Source organism: Aythya ferina, assembly GCF_964211825.1.
Source record: "Aythya ferina genome assembly, chromosome: 7".
In the NCBI taxonomy this organism is placed as follows: Eukaryota; Metazoa; Chordata; class Aves; order Anseriformes; family Anatidae; genus Aythya; species Aythya ferina.
Genome location: NC_140302.1, coordinates 611591 through 629067, shown reverse-complemented (window position 1 = coordinate 629067; position 17477 = coordinate 611591). Strand labels below are relative to the sequence as shown.

The window sequence follows — 17477 nt, the reverse complement described above, 5'->3', positions numbered from 1 at the left end:
AGAACTCAGTGGGATTGGTTTGTAGTACAACCAAAACTCCATCTGACTCCAAACCAATACCACTGTTTTAAACAAACAAATAAAAGTCTTGGTTCTAATTTCCAGTAAGTATCAGTCACCATCTCTTTCTCTCTCTTTTCACAGCCTCTGGTAAAACAGACATTTTTCATTCACACACAGGCCTAGCTTTCATTTACTCATCATCATACCACTCTGGAAGTGTAAATGGGCCTCAACCTGAGTGACTGTGAATGCATCATTTATTTTCAAATTGTACAGAATGTAATTCACTCCTGTTTTACAGCCTTTTCTGCACAGAAAGGTGTAAATCACTGCCTCTGTCACCGAAAACCAAGCCAAGTTTCAAAACATTTAAAGGGGCATCACTGCCATCAAAAGAAGCATCCGATCAGTTTTCCACGAGCCACTGATTTCCACTCGTGTGCCCCCTTCCTTTGTCCCCAAGTCTCACTTTCTGCAGTGGTACAGTATTTTCCATCTGTGCATACACACACAAACACACATTCAGACACTGACCATCGCATGAGGCAGCAGGGAGTAAGCTAAATCTCATAAATAATAATTTGTTTTAGAAATATAACCACCTAATAATGAATACTTCTGATGCTTCTCGTATGAGCTAACAACTAAGTCTGGGCGAGACTAAACTAAAGTAACCCCCTCTTGCCTCTCTCACCCAATTCGTTTTTCCCAAAACAACCTTTCATTAAAGAAAAGAAATCCTCTTCAAAACATCTGAAAGACCCGCTCCTGCCACCTCCCACCCAATGCCAATTCTTGGAACTGTAAAAGCAAAGCATTTTGTCTGGCAGCTCCTGCAGAAGATCTCTTCAAAATGCTCCCAGGCAGTCTTCCTTTGGCCCATGATCTGAAGCTGTTTTCCACAGCTGAAGACTTGCCACAGACAATATTTTCTGCCACCCTCTTCCCTTGTTCACTGGGGCCATCCCACTAGTTACACCTTACACCACTGCAACGTTCCACACGACACTGTTGAAAGCACAGCAATCTAGGCACATAGACAGAAACCCACATAAAACCCACATACAAATATCTAGAGAACTCTTCCATCTTCCCCATCATGTCACCTCCAGACCTCCCAGGTTTGGTCCCAAAGGGCCCCTTCACCTGCAGGCACTGTGACAGTCTGCCAGCTCCGTCGCCAAAGAAAAACCCTTCCAACTCACAAGCTGTTTCTAACATTTTAAGTGGTTTAAATTCTTAAATTGTGTTAAGGACTTTTTATCATTTTAAGCTGTTAAGCAGCTTTAAGTAAGACTGTGAGCAGGTCTTCTCTCTATATGCGACATACTTGCAGATTTGGGCTAACTCTGGGAGTTGCATCAAAACCCAGACCTGTTATTTCTTTCACTCTGTATATACCCCTTTGGGAAAATACAAATGAAAGTCCTGGAAGTTGCTGGATATTAAAAATTCTAAAGAAAATGAGAGAATTCATGCCGATCCTTTCTCTCTCTGTTTAACAGTACTGAAACATATTCTGATCTCCTAAACGTTTCCAGTACATTTCACTGAACAGGACCATTTTTCCTGCAGTCTTGATCTAAATGATGACATGCTACATTTAGTTCCTTTTTATTTTTTAAAATAAATTTCATCATATCACAGGGAATTGCTTATGTCCTGGGAATGGATGATCTGACTGTTAAAAGACACATTTCTGTCTATTTTATGTACAAATGACTAAGAAAGGTACTCGATACACACAGGCGGGTTTCTGTGGCAACCCTTTTCAGAGTTTGATGCACAGATTTCAGTACCTGTAGAAGCACATATACAGAAGCATACTAGCAGAAGCATTTTTAATTAATGTTCTTTAACACAACTTTCAGCTGCTAACAACTTTACAAATGTCTACTATTCATGCTGCCATTCTGTTTGAAAATTTGCAGATGAGAGTTTGAACGTTAAAAAAACAACTAGTTTTCATAATGTTTCATAATGTGAATATCTAGACCACTTCTATTGCCTCTATTACAGTGGAAGCTTTTTGACAGAAATGTGCCTTTTGTTTTAGCTAAATTATACTTTATTGACAATCACTACTTCTGTTTTAGCTAAATTACATTTTATTGACAATCAGTGCTGTACAAAAGCACAGTACATCTTGCTTTTTGAACAGCACATTTTCTTCAATTCTCTAAACATTGCAGTGCACAGTGAGCAAATTCTGAGTGTAGATCAAGTGCTTTGCTGGCCCAGCAAGCAGGTAATCAGCACAGGTGGCAGGGAGGGAAGCACAGACTTTGCTTGGGTGCTGTGGAGAAGACAACTACCATCCCTGGTAGAGTTTTCCTAGAAAAGATAATTTGGAATGCTGCATGTCTTAAGGATTGCATGCATCTTCCTTGCAGTGCCCCATTTGATGTATTATAAGAACAGCTCCTGACAGAGGAAATTCTCTGTACTATGACCAACATTGGAAACGTCTTCTGAGAGACACAAGATCACTAAAGGACACGGCTAGGGTTGCAGCAGGTAACCAAGTTTGCGAGTTGTTCCTGTAGCATAAATTCAGAAGGAGAGTGACTGAGTGAGAAAATAACCTTTATCTTTACCAAATGGACCACTTAGCCGAAATTATCTCAGAAATTATCCTGACAGGGAATGCTCTAGACAATGGATCTTACTCTGCATAAATGATTTCTTTGTTTCTATGTAAATTTTATTTCTGCACTGAAGTGGAAACAATTCTCAGCATCTCCAAAGCTGGAGAAGTGATCAAAAGACCTGTGTATGGTGGGTAAGGTCACATACATAAAAGACATGGAAAGGATATTACTATCTCCTGTCTTTTACAGGATTAATTAAGATAATCACAAGTGCAGGTTCTAAACATTGTTATTTTAACTTCCTCAGATCTTCCATCACTAGACAAGATCATTCACTGTCAGCTTTCAGAGAGTGGTTATATCTTAGCATCGCATCATTCTCTAAAGACAGCTGCTTTCTTTGTTCTTTGACTTCTTTCATTTTTGTGACCAGCCATCAGCTGAAACCACCTTTGTTAGCAACTCAAATTCTTGGCTCACTTTCCTGTGGCAAAGATTTCACGTATTTAATATATAAAATTATTTGCAACAAAAATGTGTAGCATAACAAGATGCCCCATTAACCTTACCACCTCAATTATTGGATCTCAGAACCCATTAAGGACTCTCTGTAAGTGTGATTAAAGATAAAACTAGTAAAGCAGAAAAAGCCAATGTACCTCACTTACAGTTATAGGAGCTGACCTTCAATTTGTAGATAAATACATCCACTGTGCGATTACTATAATTGGCAAGTACATGTAAACCAATTGATTTAAGTAAATGTACCTGTGGTCTATCTAAACAAAAATGTTGTCCTTCAGAACTGTATTACCAGCTGAAATATTTAACCAGTGCAATAATGCCTGCAAGATAAATGCTACAATAGATAAATAATTTCCAGTGGAGTTGAAATTGCTTCACGTAGAGTCAACTGAAAACCACTTGTTTTATTTTTTAGAAACATATTGACATAAACCATATGCTGTGGAACAAACATTCAGGCTATAGTTGTACTAACATTTATAATTAGACCACTTGAAATAATTGCCACAATAAAAATACTGGCTAAGTTACACTTTTTGGAGATGCTTTCTTACTATTAAAAGAGTTGTGCAGCTGTAGATGCATAGCCTAAAAAGGTTTTGCCAGTATAGCTTTATATTACTCTAGAACTGCTATAAATAAAATAATTTCTGGATGAACAGTATGAACAAATCCTGTCTAAGTGACAGACTAAACCTGTCACCGGGTGCCTTTAAGTAACTGCTGATCAATTAACTCAATTTATAAAACTGCAACCTCAGTCGTAAGGCTGCAGGGCTTTTTCACCCAAAACTGTTACTCAGAATCATCAGATATGATCAAGGTATAAAAAAATAAAAATACAAACAAACAAAACAGCAAAGAAACAGAACAAAACCACAACGAAGAAGAACAACAAAACAACACAGAAAGACAACCGAACAGGTGCCTTTCATTTCAAAACCTTTTTTATTTTAAATATTTAAAATATATATATATTCATGGTAAAGACTATTTTTATTTATTTAAAAAATAAATTTTCTTCTTTAAAAAAAAAGTTTGGAGAATGTTGCACATCTGTAACCCTATGTGTAAAGTCCATTACTTTAAACAAGTTAATTACCTGGCAGAGTTATGTCATGATTTAATCCTCTTCTATACTACAGTAATAAATGTAACATTTTATCTTGACTTCAGCCTTAAAGAAAGCATAACGGGCATAGTGGCAGCTCCTTGATTCTGAGGTAGTTTCTCATTAGCATTCACCACCACCAATGTTCTGACACTGTAAAACCAGGGATTTTTCCAGTCTGCTATTACTTAAGGAAAGTTAGTATTTCAGCAGTTTCTGAATCCACAGTATTATTTTAAAATGATGCAATATTTTTCATGCTTAGCCTCTGTTTGTTCATCTACACATAGACCAGTAGAAATAATATAGCTTGAGGTTAGACATAAAAGTAGTAATCAGTACTCTGCCCTTGCTTTTCCAGGTCGTGAGAAGACTTTAGAATAACCTCTCCCTTCATATCACTACATACATTTTGAAAACAATGCAATGTAAATAATTCCTCTCCACTAAACTAATTGATTTTCTTCATCAATATTAATGCCTAAATCATACAGAAATGTTAAAAAAAAAACAGTGCTTTGCCATATTTGGCAGGGGAAGCTATGTTCTTATTTTACCTAGGGAAGCCACTACTCTAAGATTATTGCTCAATATAGCATAATATTTTAGGTGACGGCTGCCATTAAGATAAAGCAACCTGGAGAAGATGAGTTTTAAGCTGCTTTACGTAAATGAAGCCTTAGAAATAGATACAAAAAATGTACACCACAAGTCCTAAATTTCTGCTTTTTAAATACCTTGAAATTACTTTTTTTTTTTTTTTCAAACTTTTTTTTTCAAAACTTGGGAATTGATGACATCTACAGAATTAAATACTCCTGCAGTTCCTAACTATAAGTTTTGTCAACAGCATGTATTGGAGGGAAATTTGTGTTTTACACATTGGGGAAAAAAGTAAATCCACTACACTTCTAAGTATAAATGACAGTAGCTGAATTGATTTGACCACCTTATACTGACAGTGTAAACCCAAGAACTACCTATGAGCTGAAATCTAGCAAATAAATTCCTATCTGAAAATAGATTTATTTGATAAATTATCAATAGTGGAAAGCAAGGGCTTGAAAGAGAATGCTCTGTAAACTGCAGAAGTGTTCACATTTTGAGATACAGAATTGCTCAGCACTAGACCATCCATGGGTTTGTTTGCCAAGACAGTAAGAACAAACGAGAAAATGGCGTTTGTTGCTGATGACCACACAACCTAACCACCAGGAGACAGACTTTGAAGCCTGGCAAGCTTTGCAGTATCAGCTGCTTCTTTGTACATGTCTCTAGTGAGAAAACAGCTGGCATTTAAGGCAAGCAAGAGCAATCTGCAAAACTGGAAAATCTTTGGAAGTGAAGCTCAATCAAGGTTGTGGGCTGCAGTGCTCTGGCATGGCTAATTTATGGTTTTAAACACATATGAACGGAAGATCCCTCAGTTCACAACCTGAGTCCTCTTTACTTTTAATATCCATTTATGGAGCACCAAGGAAAAGAAATTGGGCCCTAGTCCAGTATGCACAGATAACCAAACTTTGGTCTTTGGATCTCTAGTTTTAAGGAAGATTTATGGGTGGAATGAAAATGTCTTAAGACATCTGAACCTGAGTTCAAACTTCCATGTAAAAACATTCTCTAGAACTGGTCTACCCAAGCTGAAGTTTAGCTGGCTGAAGACAAAATAAATAAATAAATAAATAAATAAATAAATAAATAAATAAATAAATAAATAAAAATCTGTTACAGATAGAATTTGCCACTAGTTGATGATATTAATCAGAGGCTTGCGTGAAAAGTTTTGTTGTCTTACTAAATCCAAGTTATAAAAGCACAAGCCCACTTAAAGCTAATAAAAAAGCAGGTAATCCTCCTAACCACCAGTGCAGCCAATAATCAGTAAGCCTTCAGTAACATTTCTGTGAATTTCAAGCATTTGTTGCCAGTACATATAGGAATGTTACTAGCATCTCTTAAACTGGATGTAAAATACATAAATTAAAATACAGGCCACTTTAAAGATTACCTCTAGGAGTGAGGCCAATAAGACTGTTCAAAGTACTGCTGGAATGGCAGTAGCCTCAGGAAAGAGAATATTTAAAGGAAAGCAGGTTTAGTTCCACGTCTAATATATTCAGACTTCAGAAGAATTTGGTGCATGGTTATAATTTGTGCATCTCGTTGACTTTCTTCAAAATTATGAAAAATCAAACTGAGCTCTTAAATCAACCACTGAATTGCCAACTTCCCTACAGTGACGTGACCAAATTCTGCATTGTTCCATTTCACTGCCAAGCAAGTCACTTCAACCACCCTTAATTCTGCCTCAGCGTGGCGATGTGCAAAGCAATGGCTTTCTTCAGAATATGCACTAAACAAAATCTTAACTTCAGTGTGAGAGGCAGTCCAGTAGAAATCAGCAGTAGTACTTGCATGCTTAATAGACCCTTTGCAGGATCAAGTCCTTCACCAGCAAATATATCACTCTAGATTTCACATAAAGCTCATTTCATCAGCTGTCCATGAAAAATACCATCCACTTTATTTTAAACAACAGAAGCTTTAGCAGAAAAAGCCTCGTGGGAGTTTCTGCGAGGGAAGCCATAAGCACTGGTAGATTAAACTACACTGAATCAATGGAGTTGCAGCCCTTCACACCAGGGCTAAACATTTCCTGATCACTAAAGGAGACAAACAATGCAGGCATTTATGGCTATATATGTGCTTGTAATCATCAGTGGAGCAGAACAGCTGCTACATAAGATTTCAAAGACGCAGGGACTTTCCTCCTGTGGAACAACCAATCAATTGGCATGTGTCACAAACCACGTTGCCATGTCAACCACATACTTTTACTACAGTGAAAACAAATAGTGATTGAACCCCTCAGCAGGTAATGGCAATGCAGCAGCTGCTTATTACAGCAGCTGTTTTCATGATGATAATGGTCATGGCAGCCAATGTGGTGGCATCCATGAGCCCCTGTCTGGACTGGGACTCACTGCCCTGTACTAGACACAACCAAAAGCAAAGCATAATATTCAGTTGTGGATTTAATGGGGGATGGAAACTACAGCCAGCTTTATTTCTGCCACAGGGGAAGGGGTTGATGTGTGTCCCTGCGCCACTTGTGATGGCAACAGTTCTGTCACCCTTCCAGCACGGGGCTGAGACTGTTTCTCTCCCGGTGCCCTAAAGAAGTTTATTAGGGTTCCTAGCATAACTAGCAGGGACCAGTACTGCTGAGATCGGTGAAACCATTCATGTACACCAAAGCACATACTCAAGGGCTAGCAGAAAAAGAGACTAAAAAATAGAAAAGAGAAAGGCAAAGTAAAATTGCCAAATAGTATGTACACAATGTACTAAAGCACAGAACTTGTCCAGTCTCTCCAATTATTTAATTTCTTTGAAACAACTTCCATCAGCCGTAGTTCCTAAGTGCAAAGGGAAAGACAAGAAAACTAAACCAAGCTGTCTTCTAAAATCCCAACACAGCAAACACAATCATTTCAATGCAGATTGAGTGTTTTCACTGGGACTGTGCTCCTGCACAGCTACTGCACGATTAATTCCTAAAAGAATGGAGCAAACAGCATGTATAACCAGTGATGAAATGCAAAGCCACAGTTAAAGCTATTAATAAATGACACACTGCCACATTTATGATTTTATTTGTAATTAATCATTGCCTACAAATACTGTATCGGCAAAACATTTGTAGGCTTTGATTACTTTCTAAGAGTCTGAGATGCAACAGAAATGTTCTATACCATCATATGAAACCTCACTTTTTCTTTACTGATCTCAGAATAATTTGCATTTTTGGTGAAGTCAAAGAAATATGGGAAATGTAGGAAAAAAATCCAGACAACTAGTCTGTGTCCCATTGCTCACAAAACTTGTTAATACCTTCCAGCAGTTTATTTAAGAAGAGTGCTCATTTAAAATTAAATAAGAAAAGACTTTATAATTTTTTCTGGCTATGAGACTCAACCTTGGATCCAAAAATCAAACTAGATTATCATCATCAGTAAAACAGTTTCTCCTCTAAACAAAATTAGACCTTTGTTTTTTCCCACCCATTGCTATTTCTAAATGATTTCTTTGGGACCACCTTAGCAACTCCAGTTGTCTGCAACAATCTGCTTAAGTGTGACTTGACTTGTTACTGGATCATAGAAGTTGTTTGCTCAGAGCTGACATTCTGGCTCTGCTTGAGCAACACACATAAAGAAATCTGTCAAGAACCTCAAAATAAGCTAAACATCTCTCAATTGTAAGACCAACATGTCTAACTATACTTATAACTTGCCTCTTATCCAAAACTTCTCCAGGCACTAAGAACAAAAGTCACTTCGATTGCCGATTATTCCATTAACTATGTTTTGTTTCTTAGTTGCAAATTGGTATGTTCCCTATAGCAGAAGTTATGTTTACTTTGCTTGAAAAAATTTTTTAACAACTTTCAAACAATAAGCATCATAGGTAGGTTTCTTAAACGGTAGTACACATGAAATCTAATTTCTGAGGATTTGCATCTGAATCCACTGGCGCCCTACAGTTTGTGATCTCTGAAGGAAGTTTCTGTCACAATCACATATAAGTTTATCTGCTGTCTGATTGAGGGAGTGATTACAAGGGGAAGTCTTTCCTTTAAATTTACAGGGGCATTTACAGGATTTCTCTTCACCACCCTATTTTGCCATGTTTCTAACAGATTAATACATTTGAGATATCACCCATCCAAGTCTGGCCTACGTATTTGCAAGTTAACAATGGTAGGAAATAGTCAGACAAAGAGAGGTTAGGAATAATCACATTAGAATCTTCTGAAGATGCAAGCCCAGGCTTTCAAAAGCTTGGAGCTCTAGTTTGTATGCTTAGATCCACATTTAAACGACTAAGTCACTGGGCAGATTTTCAAAACCGATCAAGGAAAACTTGCACAACAGCACATCTATAAGACACTCATAGATACATTTCAGAGACTGGAAGGGGACTCAGAGAAGCTATGAGCTGCTCATTCTGCAAATACAGCATAATTGATCTTGCTAAAAAAGTGGGTTAGCTTGTATCCTTTAACTACACCCCATAATTCATTTAACAGTGAGGAGGAAATAAAAATGCATACAACGCAGGAAAAAGAAAGGTTGAAAACATCTCAAGAGCTTGTAGCATGTTTTGGAGAAATAAATATCTTTTGGACTACCTTTGAATATTTTATTGTTTTCCTCTTAAACCACTTTGTCATTGTGACCTTTCTGAGTACCGTGAAGGGTTAACATGTTAATTAAAGCAAGGTATTCTACACCTCACAATATTAATTAAAATAAAAGCTGCAGCTGGTGTTTAACAGGAATTCAGTCCCAACAGCAGGTTTTAGTCACTTCACCTAAATCAAACATATCATAAAGTTGGCATGAAAATCATATTGTCTGAATCAAACACATCTGGCGACTAACACACGCTTTTACCTATAAAGAAAACAACAAACTACCTCTATTATTTATGCAGATGCACTTTAAATTGTTCACTATGCTGATGTCTTCTATCACTCATTTTCGGAAGCTAAAAATCCTAATGAAGATTAATGATTAAGATCGAGAGGGAAGAAATTACTTTCTCCTCCACAACTGATGTTATAAGTACCGATACTGCTGCCGGTCTGTTTTGCACTCAGACGACAAAGAGTAGCTTTTTAATTAAATAGAGTGGGGAACAGGTAAGCTTGGCAGCTTGGTGCTGGCTTGCAAAGCCCTTACTCAGGGTGAGTGGTACTTTATACCATGACTGTTAGGATATCATTATACTGTAAGTAGTTCCATTAAAGACCATGAAATCCCAGTGTAGGGTAAGGTCCTGCTCAGTTCTTTATTAATTTTTGATTTATCAGGAGTTGTCTCATCGTTTGGGATGAGGACTGCGGCACAGAAAGCTCTGGGATGCTGCCTGCAGTCTCACAGCTGGGATGGAGGGGCCGGATAGATTCAAGCTGCTCAGATCTCTCGGAGGTACAAAGTGATGCTGGAAAACAGCTTCACACCCTTCCCTTACCACAGGGAATAAAGCAGAAGCTATCAATGTTGACAGAAATAAGAGAAGAAAATAGAAAGGCTCTGAAGAGGCATCTTGATTGCTAGAACATGTGCTGGGTACTCTTGGGAAATCAAAACATAGGGCTCTTCATTAATACTGAAAGCACATATAGCATTCAGCAATTATTATTGATGTCTAATGTGCATGCATTACATATGCATATTTAAAGTCTGGAGGCCCACTTGCCTGTTTCTCAGAGGACCCAAAAGGCAAGTGCTCGGTATGTGGCATACTTCCCACCTCATCCTGATGTACACTGAAGTGAAGAGAAAGAGAGACCTTGCTGTTCTGCCTGCTCCTCCTCACCCCCCACACAAGTCTCACCTGAATACCAAACCTCACACTAGAAACACTGACAGCACCGCATCAAAACCAACTAGCTGTTCCTTATATTGAGATTAATTAGTTTATTGGGCAGCCTAATTTCACACCTTGAAATATTACTTTGGAAATTGTATTACTGCCATATAAAAGAAACACAGTAGTTAACATCCACCCTGTTCCGACTGGTGGATTTCTGTTCTTTTTCAGATAGATATGACTATTCATAAATCAACTGAATTAAATCAGTAGCTTATTCTCCTGGGCTGGTTTTAATGGTTTAGAAGGCAAACAACTTTAGCGCACGTGATTACATTTCTTTTAATGGAACCTTGGCAGCTGCATCAAAATAGTTTTCCAAGGTAACACCATTCTCTTCCTCATCACCAGATGAGTTTGGAAACACGCTGTATTACATTACATGGGGGCACGTGTGCAGCAGAAGAGAACATTGCTCAGTAAGGCAATAAGCCCAGCAAGTGGAAAGAACATATGCCATACTTCTCTTAGCAACAGAGTATTATTTTCAGAAAACTTTTCTTACCTTCTAGAAAAACTTCTGCAACACAATAATTAGCAGGAAAGAACTCATGCAAATGAACGGCAGCATCTCAGTTTCCAGGGAGAATAAGAACCCCTAGTTCCTTTCCCCCCAAAAGAGATAACTTGTCTCTACTAAAAGTGTTTTGTTGTTGCAGGGTTTTTTATTTGTTTTGCTTGTTTTTAGATATCATCGGGAATTGTTTCTAAATCTCCTTATGAGGATATTCATTTTTTAAAGCCTTTTCTTTAAATGGAAAGATTGGTTTTTCACGTCATGACAAGACAGAGCATTTTTATCTAACTAAAAAGGAGTAGTACAACCATTTGACTCGGTTGAATGCAACAGTTGTTTAAACACAGAGAAGAAAAATCAGTCAAAACTAAATCTCCTTTACAACACTAATGAATCTAGCTTACACGAGTTAAGATGTTACTACACAAAGTTGTTTGCTTCGTCCCTTGTCAGAAGTTCCTGTGTCCACAACAGAACAGGCAAAAAGACACGTCTATACCCCTGCCATCCCAAACAAAATTTTATCTCTTAGTTTATGGCTGACTTCCTCAGCAAAACATGCAATAAGAGATTGCATTGAGCTCACCAAAACCAAAGCTGTAATCCTGCAACCTTCAGCATAGGCAGAAAGTTGCCAGATAGGGTGATGTGTGAACAATGCTACTCAGTTCTTAATGCCGAAAGGTAGCTGCGAGGAAGATTCTTTGTGCAAGAGAAGGGGTGCAACAGAATCATGGTACTGTTGTGCATGTTGTCTGTAGGGCGGATCATCTCTTAGAAGGCCTTTTGGCCCCCACTGAGTTCCCACTGACATGCTCAATTTTTAATCGCTGAAGGAAAAGCTGCAGAGCCTTGCTCCAATAAATCAGCTTTTGCCGTGACTGTACAGACTAAGCTTTTAGACTACCAGATTGTTACTTAACTTTAATTGCAGTCTATTCACTCAAACCTCACAACATGAAAGACAGATGGAGCACATCTAATGGAGCACAGGACTGGCGGCCATAGCACGGTGACACTGGTTGGTGTTACCACTCAACCCCTACTCTGGGAAGGCAGCTGGACAAGCAGTCTGCCTGTGCTCCTGCTGGAGACTCCTCCCTCCTCCTTCCATCCAAAATAATCTAAAAAATAAATGATTCGGTGCAAGTCTTTATGCTCACAGTTATCTTGCTGACACAGAATATATGGTAGCAAATAGAAGGAGGGAAAATTACTTTTGCTGTCAGGCAGGCCAGGAATTCTGGTGCTGAATGCGCATGGTATGAAAATGGCAGCACCACTGCTCATGTGGAAATGTCGCTGAAGAGCTGTGCAAGAAGAGAAGACTTTTTCTGGCATGAGCGAATGAAGCATTTCCAAAATACACAGAAGATTAATTAAATACATACAGAGCTGGCAGCTCATGTATGTCCTGTCTGAGCCTAGAGCAAGCAAGAAACCAGGTACAACTTTCCCTTCTTACAAGTTAGGTAGAACTACTTTTTACCTTTATGTGCTTGCTTCACAGGGAGCAGGGTACAGGAAGTAACTTTACTGTGATATAGTGCTTACTAATTATTGGTCATTTTGCAAATGCAATTAACTTGTTTGTTCTGTCTGCAGAGATGCTTTCAGAGACATCACCTGACTCCAGAGGACTTTGAAGCCTATGCAAAAATATGCACTATCTTACCACATAATAGAACAACCTGCGTGACTTTTATAATAGGACTCACTGTTACACTAATGACTCTGACCAGCACAGATAAAAGGTATAAAATACAAGTCATTTTACAGGTTTCTTGTTTGCTTGCTTGTTTTCTGGGCAGCTTTTTCACCAGCAAGTGTCACAAAGGTACCTACCTACCTTTTTTTTTTTTTTCTTCTTTTTTTTTTTTTTTTTCCCCAGGATCTACCTGGCTTCCCACTTTGAGGGCCTTTGTTTAAACATTCTTCTGACAAAGACATATACTGTGGGGCCCTGTAACAATGTTTTTCTGTCCAAAATAAGAGCAAATATAGCCAACAGGCAAACACATGTAATTGTATATTCACATGAAAAAAGCAGCAAAGTAATTTTACATTTTAAGAAAATGTGAAAAAAAAAAAATTACTTTTGCAATTTTAACACTTGTTCCTCACCAAGACTGCATTTCCAAACCAGAATTCACTATGAAATTTTTCTTATTATTCCTGTTTTTATCCTTAAAAATAATGGCCTGAGGTAGTTTTACAACCAGGAGATATTCAGAGCTTTAAGGCTATCTCTGTCTGAATTGCTGTAGTAATCATTTTTTTTTCCTTCTTAATATCCTGTTATATTAGATTTTATTATCAGTTCATAAAAGACATTATATCAACTTCTTTAGAGAAAAACAATAGAAATATAAATAACCTATTGGGCAAAATTCTGTTACTGTATTTTGTATTGTTTATCCCTTAGGTGTCAAATAGGGGGGGGAAAAAAGCACACACAACAAAATAAGCCAAAGGTATTACTGTTGTAATAAAAAGAAGCCACACACTATAACGAAGGCTGAAATCAGGGGACAATTTAATGTATGCAGAAACCATACAGTCACTACTCTATGGACAGCCAGTGAATAATCGATATTAACATGAGAAAATCTGACATCAAAATCAATGCAATCTGAGCCAAGAAGAAGAGATTGCATATCAAATCTTGAGTTTGAACCAATCCATGCAAGTGTTGATGGGCTTTCGTGAGGGTTACTGCTCTTGCTAGATTTTCACCCTTCCAAAGCAAAAAAAACAAACAAACAACAACAAAAAAAAAAACAACAACACAAACCAACAACCAACAAATCAACAAAATCAAAAACAAATTTTAAAAATGATGTTATCACCTGCACAGATGCTAGATTTTGCTAACATCATATCCAAATAATTTATTTCCCTGGACTATATGTGCATCAAAAGTTAATGCCTCAATCCACTTAAGACACAGAACTTCCCAGTAAAAAGAATAAATAAAGAGATGCTTTAATACAGGTGCTGTAAAGGCAGAGATGAAAAGGGTGTGGAATCTCAAGGCTCTTGGCTTTCCATCGATCTCCAATATATGCCATCTTTTTATAATGGCAACTGGAGGGGTGGAATGCAAGTTTGATTTTCAGCTGTTTATTTTTCCCAGAAAAAAATATCCCTGGGAAATATTTACACTTCCATGCTTGCCTGCTTGCTCAGCTACAGGAATTATTAGGATCCATTTTAAACCACGGTTGAACAGCATATACCAACATGCAGAGAGACTTTTAAGAAGCTCCAGACTCTGTGAATCCCTGGACTTCCCAAAAGCATCCAATGGGCCACACCACCAGCAGAAGGGAAATGAAAAGATAAATGATGGAGATCCAGCACTGCCCACAACACGGTGTCTTGTTCTGAACTGTGCCTGGAGGCATGCTGCTGAGTGCTGCTGCCCTGCTGCACGGGTTGCAGAGCATTTCCCATGGCATTTCTTCCACATGCTCTAAAAAAGGAATATTCTGGAAATTAAGAAATATTTTGAATTTTTGTCCTTGCTCACTCACTTGCATCTTTTACTATATTTTACCCTTCATTTTTACGGATGAACTTACTTAATCCAGTTATTTAATGATTGAAGCTTTTGCTCACAGGCCTTAAATAATAATCACGATAATTATTTTTTATCATGCCCATTCATACGTGCCTCCTGTCAATGTGCCCAAGGTGCTGCACAGACACTACAAACCACAGTACAAATTAAACATAAGAAAATTAAGAAAAAATAAAATTCAGTGAAATGTGTAGAAAGCCACGTGTGGTATTAAGAACAGAAAGGCTGCTTTCAAACAAGGAATTTCAAGGCAAAATAACTGCAAATAAAGGGAAATTTCTGTGAGCTTCTTGCTACTAGTCCTATATGAAATCCATTTAAATACAGCAGATAAAACCTTTGTTTATTTCCTTCTAGCTGGCATCTTCAAAATACTTTCCTCATTTTCTTTTAAAACATTTTGAGATATTTTTTTTTAATGCAACCCAGAACATTTATCTTTTTTGATACCTGCAGAGCTATAATAATATGGTCATTTCTGGCCAAGATTTTTAAAGTAGCTAAACTGACAACATGCCATATAAGATATGAAAAATGTTACTCTGTTATACAGAAAGGGATCCGAAATAGAGGAGGCTAAGCTTGCCAAGATCAAACAAAGCCTGTGGTAGAAAAAGAAACTGCACCCAAGTCTTCCAACTGCCAGACTTATCAACCCTACTAGGCTGCAGTAAATTTTCCACTGTCACCAAAACACATGTAATTTGGGGATTAAAATGCAAATAAGGAAATGCTAGATCATGAAAAAACAACTGTGACTATAAAAGCATATATAACACTTTTCTATGCAACCCATGAAAGCATATATACAGATGCCTTTAAGAACCTCCATAGCAGCCCCAAATATTAAGTATCAATTTGATAAAATCTTAAATTTAAACTCTTCAATTTGCAAATAGCTTACTTTTCATGTCCTATTTTTTCCTGCATGATTCATACCTCTTATCAGACAAGCTCTCCTAAACCTGAGTTTACAAATATCTCCGCACTACTGAACTGTATGTAGTCTGCTTGTTAACAAGAAATGAAGCTGGAAGTTCAGTCACTGCTAATTAAACTCATAATTACAAATGGAAGGTCAGACAGCAGATCCAAGGGCTGTTTGAAAATGTAATATGACAAAAGAAAGAACAAACTAATGTAGTAGTTTAGCCCTTATTTGTCAGACTGAGCCATTAGAAGGGTTCTCAGCTGCACACAGGTCTGATTGCAAATATAAGAATATAAATAATTTCAGTTTAAGCAAGTTTGTCAAGGATTAGCACAGGCTACAAACACTACCTAGATTTCTACTTGAAAACAAATATTAACAATTGCTCATTACCAAGTCAGAAAGTGGATCACAGCCCTGCAGTCCGAGCTCCAAAGTGGTTGCACCAGCAATTTCTTTCACAGAAATGCCATCTCCTTTGGAGCAGGGTAGCATCTCGCTCCCCTGCCCATACATAATCAGGAAATTTGCTTAAGAATACACTGCCCTGTCTGCGAATCTCCATGAATGCGGAAACCCTACTAGCAACTTGAGAATGGAGGGCAGTCTGGGAAGGTCCATGGTGTTTTCTCCTATCCCTGGTCTCCTAAAGGGCCTAAGGTTCTAAGGTGGGTCTCAAACTCTGCATTCTGACTGCCCTGACTGTCCTGTCACAGTGCGGCAAGCGGTGGCCACCCGGGACGTGCAAAAAGCAGGGCAGCACCTGCTGACATGCCAGGAGGAGGGCCAGCATCTCTCCTCATTATCACACTGTGAAGTCCCTGAGGTTTCTGGAAAAACCAAGGAGGAGGTGTTTGCTCTATCCAAGATAAGTACGTTTCTGACATGCGATCTGGGCACCCGGACAGCACAACACTTGGTAACCCCTTAGGGATGTAGGAAGTCTCTTTCAGGAAATACAGAAATACAGGTAGCACATCAGAGCTGCTTTCCACCATGCCTCCTTACCCAGGTATTTCACCTTTCTGTGAACCACAGACAGATTCTAAAACTCATGGTAGGGTTGAAAAGCCTTGTGAGATTATTTTTATTTTTATTTTTTTCAATTTTAAAAGCCTTCTTTATCAGCAGGCTTTCATGACATGCTAATTTAAAAAATCTGCCTTCCAACAGTTCAACACTGCTTCAGTGAATGTCTCGCCAAGCCCTTTCTAATAAATACCATTTATGATTTCTATGACACACTTGTTTTGCAGTGAAATTGTGGAGGTAGGTATCACTGGGTTGATTGACACCTAGTTATTCAATAAAATGTACTTCTATTCTGCTAGTCACAGACTGCACATGCCAAAATTGATGCTGAAACACTTATTAGCTATTTTGGAGGGGGCTTGGGAACAAAATCAGTCTTGTAATGAAAATCTTAACTATGTTGCAGCTTCTGCAGCACCATAAAACTCTTTTCTCCCCTGCTGGCAATTTAACAGCAGCAATTCTGAACACCAGAGGACTTTCCTATGGAGGGACAGACAACAGCACACACTGTGCAGACAGGGTGTTGGTTTCTTAACCATAGGAATAATCTCAGATGGATTTGGTACTTCTCAGCTGGTGAGCAAATTTTCAACTATAATTCATTGCACCTCTTTGAGTGGGAGCAAATGCATTTCAAGAAACTATCCCTTTCTGAATCCACAAAAGATAAAATACAGGCAAGCGCAAAGGCAAATTTACAAAGGTAAAAATACTCATTCCACATCATACCACACTGA

The 17477-nt window shown here is 38.1% G+C and overlaps 1 protein-coding gene across 5 annotated transcripts in view; it reads right to left on the bottom strand.

The window, feature by feature from the left end:
• GRID1 (glutamate ionotropic receptor delta type subunit 1) overlaps nt 1–17477 on the bottom strand; it is a 531300-nt gene that overhangs the window by 28692 nt on the left and 485131 nt on the right. The window lies entirely within an intron of this gene.